An 11,219-nucleotide genomic window follows, 5' to 3' on the forward strand; every position below is an offset into this window, starting at 1 on the left:
CCAGACCAGTCGGCGGGGCCCACCAATCGGCGGGCCCCAGCAGTCGGTGGAGAAATCGGAGGCCAAAGGCACTGACGGCTGGGCCCATGCCCAGATGAATTACCATTGTACCCCTGGGGGGTAGGCCTATATAAACCCCCAGGGCACCCATGCAAAGGGTTGGTACCCAGTAGCTCTAGACCATACCATATAGAAGGAGAGAGCTAGCCTTGCCCTCTCCTACCTCTAAGAAACATCTCAAGGAGCAACCGTGTAAACACTTGGCCATAGTGATCATGCGGAAACCCCGCAGAGCAGCAGTAGGGGTATTATCTCCCCGGAGAGCCCTGAAGCTGGGTAAGATTCGCCGGCATGCATGTCTTCGCCTCATCCCGTTTCCAGGGACCGGCGACGTTCTACTCGCCCCCACCATGATAAGCCATTTGTTGGCATATGTCGCACCAAACCCTCGACATTTGGCACCCACCGTGGGGCCTAGTGCACCGCCGTCCGGAGATCTGTTCTGGACGGGAATCCTTTTCCTCCCTGGCGAGCGCAGCCAGCCAGGCACGCCAGACGAAGTTTGCATCGACGCGCTGCGCGGCGTTGAGATCGCCTGCGCAACCAGCTCCTTGGCCAAACTTGTCGGCGAGGTCCGCCTCTCCGACGAACCTGCGACCGATGCAGGCATGGGCGGCCCCGAGAACCTCCTCGCGGGCCTCCTCGATCAACTCCACGTTTCCGGCGGGCCTGCCTTAGACTTGGAGTCCGTAGGCTCCATCGACCCGATGTTGGTCGACTCCGACACCGCGTCGCTCGACGCGTTCCCCACCAACATGGTGGTCTACGACAAACCTCTCCCCCACGCAGAGAGCAACGGAAGCACCGTCACTGAGGTGCTAGTCATCAGTCATGACGAGTTCCCTGGCGGAGGAGCGCCCGACTCACTCGGCGCGGCGCTGCAAGACCTAACTGCGCCCGTTCCGGAAGATGCTGACGCAGAGACGTTAGAATCGCGCCGCCTTCAGCTCGTTGAAGGCACGAAGAAGCTGGCCAGCATGAGACGCTTGTCAGAAGCTTACCAGCGGGAGATGGATCGCGCCGTTGGCGGCTCACCAGCCCCGACAGGGCCCAACCGCCTTGGCGCGGTCCAGCAGCGCGGCATAGCCATTGCCAGCCTGTTTGGGGCTAGCCACCCCGTGTACGCTACACCAGCGGAGAACATCCGAGCCGCCCAGGCAGCGGCGGATGAGCTGGACAATGTCGAGGGCGAAGAACGCCGCCTCATGATGGAGCGAGTCCAGCGGCTCCTCGACACGGCCGCCGCGCAGAACGAGGCCGGCTGCCGCACGGAGGCGCCGCACCGGCCAAACGATGACCCGCACCGAGATCAAGGCGCGACGTCTCGGACGCCGACTGGCAGCGCCCGAGGAAGAAAGGACAAGGAGCTGGCTGTCAGCCACAGTCGGACTCGCATTACCATAGAGCGCGACCGAGATGGCCGCCCGAGAGCAGTGGAACGACGGGACGACTGTCCACCTCCCCCTCCCCGTAAGGAGAGGCGAGTCTCCCCACCGCCTGTTGACCATCCGACTCTCGGTGACTGCCTTGGCCGCCGAGAGGGAGTTGAAGAGAATGACGCCCGCCACTGGATTGACTGACTTCACCGGTCCCTGGCGCTGGAAGAAGAAGACGAGCTGGGTCTGCCTTGTTTCGGGCCCCGCATTCGGGACGAGCCCTTTCCCAGAGGGTTCATGCTCCCAAGAGACACGCCCAAGTATACCGGCTCCGTGAAGCCGGAAGACTGGCTAGTCGACTACTCCACGGCTGTCAGCATAGCAAACGGCAACAAGCGTGTCGCCGTAAAGTACGTTCCGCTCATGCTCTAGGGCACGGCCTGGACATGGCTGAATAGCCTAAAGCCCCGCAGCATCAACAGCTGGGTTGACTTCACTGAAGCGTTCGTCCGCAACTTCACCAGCACATACAAGCGTCCTCCCAAGCCTCGTCAGCTCTCCTTCTGCGTGCAAGGTCCTAAGGAGTCGACTCGCGACTACCTCACACGTTGGGCTGAGCTCCGAAACTCCTGCGAGGGCGTGCACGAGGTGCAGGCCATCGAGTACTTCACAGCCGGGTGTTGAGAAGGCACCCTCCTCAAGCACAAGCTCCTCTGCGACGAGCCAGAAACCCTCGACGAGCTGCTGATCATAGCGGACAAGTACACCACGGCCGACTCCTCCATGAAGGCAGAAATTCAAATCAGCACAACTGGCAAAGTGGCTCCTCAAGCTCCAAGAACTCCGGCGGCAGACGCCGGCCGGCGACAACAGCAGGGCGACAACAAGCGCAAGGCCCCGCAGCCGACTTCTAGCAGCCGGCAGGTCGCGATCGTTGAAGCCCAGCAGCCAAAAGAGCAGCCTCCGCCCAATCGACAGAAAGGCGGCAAGCCTAATTGGTTGCCGGCCTTCTCCTATGAGCAGACCTTGGATGGACCTTGCAAGTTCCACAATGGCGCAAAGCCGTTGAATCACACCACCCGGAAGTGCCACTGGCTCACCAGGATCGCCAAGGGAGACGGCCTCCTGCCACCCCCGCCTGCTGGGCAGCCGCCTCCGCCTCCGCCCCAGCAGCCGGCAGTCAGGCCAGTTGGTGCAGTACAAGACGAATACCCTGAAGAACACGGAGCCTACGTGGTGTTCACCAGTATGGCTGATGATCGACGCAGCAGGCGGCTGCAGCGACAAGAGGTGAACACAGTAGCCTCAGAGACGCCAGAGTTCATGCACTGGTCTGAGAAGCCCATCAGCTGGAGCAGGGCTGACCACCCAGATGTGATGCCGAGTCCGGGCTCCTACGCCTTGGTCCTGGACGCCACCTTTGCTATGGACAAATGGGTCGTGCGTTTCTCGCGAGTTCTGATAGACGGGGCAGCAGCATCAATATCCTCTACAAGGATACCATGGAGAAGTTAGGAATCAAGCAAAGACAGCTTCAGAGCAGTCGGACAGTGTTCCACGACATTGTACCTGGGCTTTCCTGCTCGCCGATTGGCAAGATCCTGATGGACGTCCTCTTTGGGGACAAAGATCACTTCCGAAGAGAGTCTGTTTGGTTTAAGGTGGTGGACCTTGAGAGCCCATACCTTGCGCTACTTAGCCGACCCGCCTTGGCCAAGTTCATGGCGGTCCCCCACTACGCTTACCTTAAGATGAAGATACCCAGTTCCAGGGGAATTCTGACTGTGGCAGGCAACTACCAGAAGTCGTCTGCTTGCGCAGCTGGGAGCAGTCGGCTGGCCGAGTCCCTGGTAATCGCGGCTGAGAAGCGGCTCCTTGAGCGAGTTGTGGCGATGGCCGGCAAGCAGCCTGAGGTATCGCCCAGCCCAAAAGAGTCAGAGGCTGAGGGTTCGTTCAAGCCGGCTAAAGAGACAAAGAAGATACCCTTGGATCCGGAGCATCCAGAGAGGTATGCCGTCGTAGGTGCAAACCTCGACAGCAAATAGGAAGGCGAGCTCGTCGATTTCCTCCGTGAGAATCGGGACATCTTCGCATGGTCCCCCAAAGACATGCCAGGTGTACCGACGGATTTCGCCGAGCACAAGTTACATGTCCGATCTGATGCAAAGCCGGTCAGGCAGCCCCTGCGCCGCTTATTAGAAGAGAAGAGAAGAGTTGTCGGAGAAGAGATAGCCCGACTCCTAGCAGCCGGCTTCATTATGGAAGTTTTCTTTCTGGAGTGGCTGGCAAATCCGGTCCTGGTACTAAAGAAGAAAAAGCAGTGGCGAATGTGTATTGACTACACGAGCCTCAACAAGGCCTGCCCCAAGGACCCATTTGCTCTACCAAGAATCGATCAGGTGATAGACTCCACAGCTAGATGCGAGTTGTTGAGTTTCTTGGATGCATACTCAGGATATCACCAAATCAAGCTGAACCCGGCTGACAGATTGAAGACCGCCTTCATACGCCGTTTGGAGCATTCTGCTACCTCACCATGACATTCGGCTTGAGGAATGCCGGCGCCACCTTTCAGCGTTGCATGTAGAAGTGTCTCCTCAAGCAGCTCGGCAGGAACACCCACGTCTACGTGGACGACGCAGTGGTGAAAACGGAAAAGAATGGAACACTGTTGGAAGACCTCAAGGAGACCTTTGAGAACCTGCGCCGGTTCCAGATCAAGCTCAACCCTGAGAAGTGTGTCTTCGGAGTACCAGCCGACCAGCTGCTAGGTTTCCTGGTCTCTGAACGCGGCATAGAATGCAACCCAGTAAAAATCAAGGCCATCGAGAGAATGGAGGTACCCAACCGATTGCTGGATGTGCAGAAGTTCGCCGGCTGCTTAGCATCCATCAGTCGATTCATCAGTCGGCTGGGCGAGAAAGCTCTCCCCTTATACCAACTCATGAAGAAGACCACTTTTTTCGAGTGGAACCATAAGGCAGACGAAGCTTTTCACTAGTTGAAGAAGATGTTGACTACTCCGCCTGTCCTGGCGGCTCTGACTCCCAAGGAACCTATGCTCCTGTACATCGCCGCCACCAGCCGGGTAGTCAGCACAGTCATTGTAGTGGAGCGCAAGGAGGAAGGCAAGGCGCTGCCTGTCCAGAGACCAGTATATTAACTGATCGAGGTACTGTCGACCTCCAAGCAGAACTACCCCCACTACCAGAAGATGTGCTATGGCGTACACTTTGCTGCCAAGAAATTGAAGCCTTACTTTCAAGAGCATCCAATCATGGTGGTCTGCACAGCCCCACTTGCCGAGATCATTGGTAGTCGAGATGCTTCTGGTCGAGTGGCCAAGTGGGCCATAGAGCTGGCTCCTTACACCATCTACTACCAGCCCCGCACCGCTATCAAATCACAAGCACTGGCCGACTTCCTCGTCGACTGGGCCGAGACCCAGTACCTGCCTCCAGCACCTGATTCCACCCATTGGCGGATGCATTTCGACGGCTCCAAGATGCGCACTGGCTTGGGAGCCAGCGTCATCATCACCTCTCGCAAAGGCAACAAGCTCAAGTATGCGCTGCAAATCCACTTTGCCGCCTCCAATAACGTCGCCGAGTACGAGGCGCTCATTCACGGGCTCCGGCTTGCCAAAGAGCTTGGCATCCGTCGGATCTTGTGTTATGGTGACTCGGACTTAGTGGTCCAGCAATCATCCGGTGACTGGGACGCGAAAGATGCAAACATGGTGAGCTACCATTTCCTCGTGCAGCAACTCAGCGGGTATTTCAAAGGATGCGAGTTCCTTCATATACCAAGGAATGACAATGACCAAGCAGATGCATTGGCACGAATCGGCTCTACCCGCCAAGCAATACCATCTGGTGTCGCCCTTCAACGCCTTCTCAAGCCGTCCGTCAAGCCCTCACCAGAATTAGACTCCATCTTCATACCGGCTCCTCCCGAGGACGTCGGATCCGACTCCAGAGCCCCGGCAGGTGGCACGAGGATCTCGGCAGATGACTTTGGAGCCGCCACAGTCGAGGCTAGCCCAGGGACTGCGGAACCCGGCCCGGGGACTGCGGTGGCAGAATCGAAGATTCCAGAACTCAGCCCAAGGACCGCGCCAGTTGGCTTGGGGACTTCATCAACCCAGCAAGTGGTTGTTGACTCCAACCCGCTGCCTCCCAGCCCAGCTGCCCTCGTCCAAGTCACAGTTCTGGTAGTCGAAGAAATAGAAGCACCCTCATGGGCCCAGCCCATCCTCAAATTCCTGGTGAACAAAGATCTACCAACTGATGAGACCTCAGCTCGGCAAGTACAATGCCGGGCGGCAGCCTATACCATAGTCAACGGAGAGCTCGTCAGGCGCAGCGTCACTGGTGTCTACCAGCGCTGCGTAGAGCCAGAGCAAGGCCAAGCGATTCTCAAAGACATCCATCAAGGCGAATGCGGCCACCATGCGGCTTCAAGAGCACTCGTCGCCAAAGCCTTTCGGCATGGTTTCTTTTGGCCGACTGCCTTGTAAGAGGCCAAGGAGTTGGTCCAAAAATGCAAAGGATGCCAAAAGTTTAGCTCCAAGCCGCACCAGCCGGCTTCTGCGCTCAAGACCATCCCCATTGCTTGGCCTTTCGCAGTTTGGGGTCTAGACATGGTGGGACCATTCAAGACAGCACGAGGTGGTTTAACTCACCTACTTGTCGCAGTGGACAAGTTCACCAAGTGGATAGAAGCAAAGCCAATTAAGAAACTGAACGGTCCGACTGCCGTGACTTTCATCACCGACATCACAATTTGGTACGGCATACCACACAACATCATTACCGACAACGGCACATATTTTGCCAAAGGCGCCTTGGCCCGTTTCTGCGCAACACAGAGCATCCGACTGGACCTAGCGTCCGTCGCCCACCCGCAGTCAAACGGCCAAGTGGAGCGAGCAAACGGCCTCATCCTGTCCGGCATCAAGCCTCGGTTGATCGAGCCTCTGAAGCGCTCGGCTGGCTGTTGGCTCGACGAGCTGCCAGCCATCCTCTGGAGTCTGCGCACGACTCCAAACAAGTCAACCGGCTTCACGCCCTTCTTCCTCGTCCATGGTGCCGAAGCCGTCATCCCAACGGACATAGAGTTCGACTCCCCACGAGTCACCATGTACACCGAGGAGGAAGCAGAAGAAGCACGACAAGACGGCGTCGATCTGCTGGAAGAGGGCCGGCTGTTGGCACTCAGCCGGTCTAGCATCTACCAGCAGAGCCTGCGCTGGTACCACAACAGGAAGGTCAGGCCAAGATCTTTCCAAGAAGGCGACCTTGTGCTCTGGCTGATCCAGCGAACAGCCGGCCAGCACAAGCTGTCGGCGCCTTGGGAAGGCCCTTTCATCATCAGCAAAGTACTGGGCAATGATTCCTACTACCTGATCGATGCTCAGAAGCCCCGAGCACGCAAGAGGGACGACTCTGGCAAGGAGACAGAGCGGCCATGGAATGCAAATCTCCTCCGAAGGTTTTACAGCTGATGCAGTATGTACCATGCTACCTTTTGTATTAAAGAACCAAGACTTCAGGCCCCGCGAGGCGAGCTCGGGGACTGCCCTCTTTTGTCTGTATGATAAAAATTATGACTGCAAGTATGTTACTCCTTTTTATGCCGTTTGGCACCGGGCTCGACAAATCGGCCTGGGGACGTGCCGCCTTGCACTATGAAAGGCTTCCTACAGTCGGACAAGTATTGTGTAAACGCCCAAACCGTCTCTTGTCAGAAGTCGCAGCTCACAGAGCGACTGTACGGTGGCCAGCAGTAAGGTAGAATGGGCATTCGCATGAAAAATGGCTAAGGACTCAAAGCATAAAACATAGCTCAAGACGGCTTCCAGCCTTTCTCGCAAACCGACTCTTGGATAGTCGAACTGCCGCTTCCTATCCAACTTGCTCAAAAAAAATCTTGAAATCGGCTAAGTACTTGCTTTCCCAAAGTAGCCTAGCACTTGATCCAGGAATAGTCCGCAGAGCAGCTGTCCAATTGGCAAGGCAGGCAACTAAGAGAAAGCAGCAAAGGAAAAAAGCCAAAAGAACAATGAGCAAGAAAAGATAGATACATATATTTACATAACATAGGCCCTTGGCCAAATTGTCGAGTAGAGGTTCAAAATACACCCCGTGGGTGGAATTGTGCGAATTAACAAGTTCTTCAAAGACTACTGAAGCAGATAAAATAAAAGATACAGCGGCAGCTTAGGAGGCAGTAGACGGATTCGGAGGGTCGGAGGAGGCACCAGCATCAGGCGTCGGGGCAGCCGGCTGGCTAGTCTCGGCTTGATCACCTCCGGCGGCAGTCGACTCGGTCGCACGCGGCTCATTGCTGGAGGCGTGGTCGGGCTGAGGCTGGCCGTCTGCTCCATCTTCTGGTGCCTCCACCTCGCCTCCATCCTCCGCCTCTTCCTCCTCCTCAACGCTGGAGCCAATCACCTCCGTCGAGTCTTCGCTGTAGTCTGGGTTCATCCCAAACCACTCCGGCGGTACCTCCTCGCCGTCTTCAGACCGCTCGGGGTTGAAGGGCGGCAATCGCCTGGGCACCGACGCGCTGAAGCCGGCGCAGCATCCGGTGAGCCGGCCAGAGGCGAGCATCGATGCTCAGCATGTGCTAGTCAAGAGTTCGGGGGGCATCGGCGGCGATCTCTGAGCCCTCCACCCTCCGACTTTCATGGTCGGCCTCGATGGCTTGGATGGCAGCCTGCGACTGCCTAGGGAAGAAGTCTGCAAAGACGCGAAGAAACGAGGAAGCTAGTCAAAAACCAGGAGTCGGCACGATTTAAATCGGCAGCTCGAAGAAAGAAAATAAAGAGACTCACCATCAACGATGTCTTCAATCTCGTGGAAGCCGGAGGACAGCAGCGCCTCCTTGTCAGACCAGGAGGAGCGCTCGCTCGCGAACTTGGCCAAGAGGGCGGTTTCCGTCTCCTCCGCCTCCCTTTGCGACTTCACAAGCAGCTCCTTCTGCTCTACCAACTGAGTGGCCAGCAGATCACGCTCTATGGCGAGCCTGCTGCACTCCTCCCCTTTGGCGTGCAGGGCGGAGTTGGCTTCGCTCAGCTGCTGTTGAAGAGCAGCATTGGCTCCTGAAGAAAAGGAAGAAAGATAACAGTCGTCAATAAAGTAGGTCGCCGGGGAGATCCGGCCCGACTGCTCAGCAGTCGGCCCGAATCTCGGGGACTACAGCCCGCGGGTGCGCTAGCGCCCCCGCAGAGAAGAAAAAATGACTTACTCCGGCTCTCCGCCAAGTTGGCGGTCCGCTTGCCCAACTCTTCAACGTTACGGTTGAAGGTAGTGACACGGAGGTTGTGGTAATCCTGCGACAAGCATTTCAGACAAAGTTAGTACCCAGAAGTTCATCAATTGGAGTTCCGGGCCGCCTGCTCAGCAGTCGGCCCGAAACTCGGGGACTACACCCAGTGGGTGCGCTGGCACGCCCGCACCGAGAGGAACAAGAAAACAAAGACCAAAGGAAAAAAATATACCCGGACGGCTGCCCGCGACGCTAGGAACGCCTTGGTGCAACTCTGGAGAGCATTGCCATCAGCACAGAGGTTCGCCTAGACGTCCAGGAGCACCCGGTTCAGCGGCCCTGTGCTGCCTCCTCGCACCCACCCAATAGGTGCGGCGCTCGTCGCTTCGGCGTCTGGGGCCGCCGAGCTGGCGGTGCCGGCTTCCAGGGGGCGGGGTGCGGAAGTCGCCTTCTCCAGACGATGGCGTGTTGGCGAGCTGACTTGGAGGAGTAGCCTCGCCACGGCCTCGTCTTCGGTCGGCGGCACCGGAGGGTCCGCTGGCTGCTCGCCTTGCACGCCTTCAGACGGTGGCGGAGGCGGCGGCGAAACGTTTGCGTCCGGAGTAGAGGGGTCGCCGCCTTCCCTCTCCTCGACGGGGTTCTCCCTGCTGGCTTCTCCAGTTGGCCCCATGAACTCCGGAGGCAGCGGCGCAGAGTTCAACGGGGTGACGAGCGCTATCGACTGGCGGCGTGCGGCTTCCTCAGCCCACTGCTTCACCGCGGCGGCGGCTTCGGCCTCCGCTAGTTTTTTCTTAGCGGAGGCCTCTGCCCTGTCGGCCTCCGCCTTCTCTAGGCGGAGGGCCTCTTCTTCGTTGCGCTTCTCCTGCGCATTCCGCTCCGTCGCCTCCCGGAGGTCAGCAGCGGGGTCAATCCACCGAGTGGTGGTAGACGTCATCGCTGACCCCATGACGGAGGCGGCGGCGACCCGCTCAAGAGAGAGGGGAGCCCTGAAGCAAGAGGGGCAAGCAGAGAATCAGACAAATCACGAAGAAAGAATAAAACTTTGAAGATAGAATACTTACGCGGAGACCAACGGCGGCTTCTTCACTTCCTTACGGAAGCGGATGGCCTTCGCTGCTGCCTCGTCCCGCCGGGTCGCCGCAGCCGAGCCCTTGGGCTTCTTCGACCGACTGTCGAACAAGGTCGGCACGGCCTTGCGCTTCTTCCTGCCGCCTGGAGCGCCCGACGCGGAAGAAGAGCCCGTGCCAGGCTGTCTGGCTCCTGGCCGTTGGCGAGGGGCGACTTCTCCCTCGACGTTGTCTTCAGGACAGTCGGCGAAGGTAGCCGATTGCCTGAAGTCGCCTGCTGTCCCTCCTCCTCCCTCGGCGTCGTCTTCCAGAGCCGCCGCCCCCAGTTCGGGGTCGTCGACATTGCTCCCCGCCCGGTGGGCGAGGAACTCATGGGCCGGCCCCAAGGTGCCGGCTGGTGGGTGAAGAAGGGGATTCTAACCAAAGCCGACTGGTCAAAACAAAACTCGGCAAGAAGAAGACAATCTAAAGAAAGAAAAGAAAGGCGACTCACCACGGGTGGGGGGTTGGCGCGGGAGTACGGCTCCTTGCCGAATCGCCAGTCCTCCACGAGCCTGCTGTCCGAGAGGTAGTTCACCATGAAGGCCACCTCTTCATGAGGCATGTCCTTGGTGCACATCCGACTCGGGTCGCGCTGCCCGCTCATCTGACATATCATGTGAGGGCGGCCTTGGAGTGGGAGAACTCGGCGCGAAACGAAGGCGGCCAGAAGGTCCGGACCAGTCAGACCCTCCGACTGCGTTAGCACTCAGAGTCGCGTGATGGCGCTGGCTCCCGCAGGCATCAGCGACCTAGCCCGGTACGACCAGTTGGGCAGTCTCCCAGCCGGTGGGCCGGCTTCGAAAGCCGGCAGGTTGACCCAGTCGCCCCTCGTGGCGACGTTCCTGACGTAGAAGTAGGATCTCTGCCACATCTTCACCGACTTTATCAGTGAGATGGAGGGGAAGGGATTGTCGGCCCCCGACCTTCGCAAGACGATGAAGGCGCCGCACTGAGCCGGCACGCCCGCGGCCTGGGTGCAGAGCTTGGAGAAGAAGAACTCCCCCCAGAGCTCGAGGGTGGGGAGGACTCTGAGGAAGCCCCAGCGTTGGGGTGAGGTGGTGCGGCTGGAGACCGTAGAACTCCAGGAAGGACCGAAAAAACTGCTCGCTGGCAGCCCCAGCCCGCGCAGGCAGTGCGAGCGGAAGATGACCCGCTCGCCCTCCTGCGGTGCGGGGGAAATCTCCCCCTTCGGTGCAAGACGCACCTGCACGCGATCCTCACTGGGAAGCCGATGGGTCCGGCGGAGGAACTCAATGTGGTCTTCATGAACTTTGGAACCGTCCCAGGTGCCGGAGCACACTGGGGGAGGCACGGCAGTGGAGGAAGAACTCATCGCGAGCTGTCACCGCGGCGTTCGCCGGATCTTGGGCGCGTGGCGGAGAGAAGAAGAGAAGAGGAAGGA

Source organism: Triticum aestivum, chromosome 4A, assembly GCF_018294505.1.
Source record: "Triticum aestivum cultivar Chinese Spring chromosome 4A, IWGSC CS RefSeq v2.1, whole genome shotgun sequence".
Lineage (NCBI taxonomy): Eukaryota > Viridiplantae > Streptophyta > Magnoliopsida > Poales > Poaceae > Triticum > Triticum aestivum.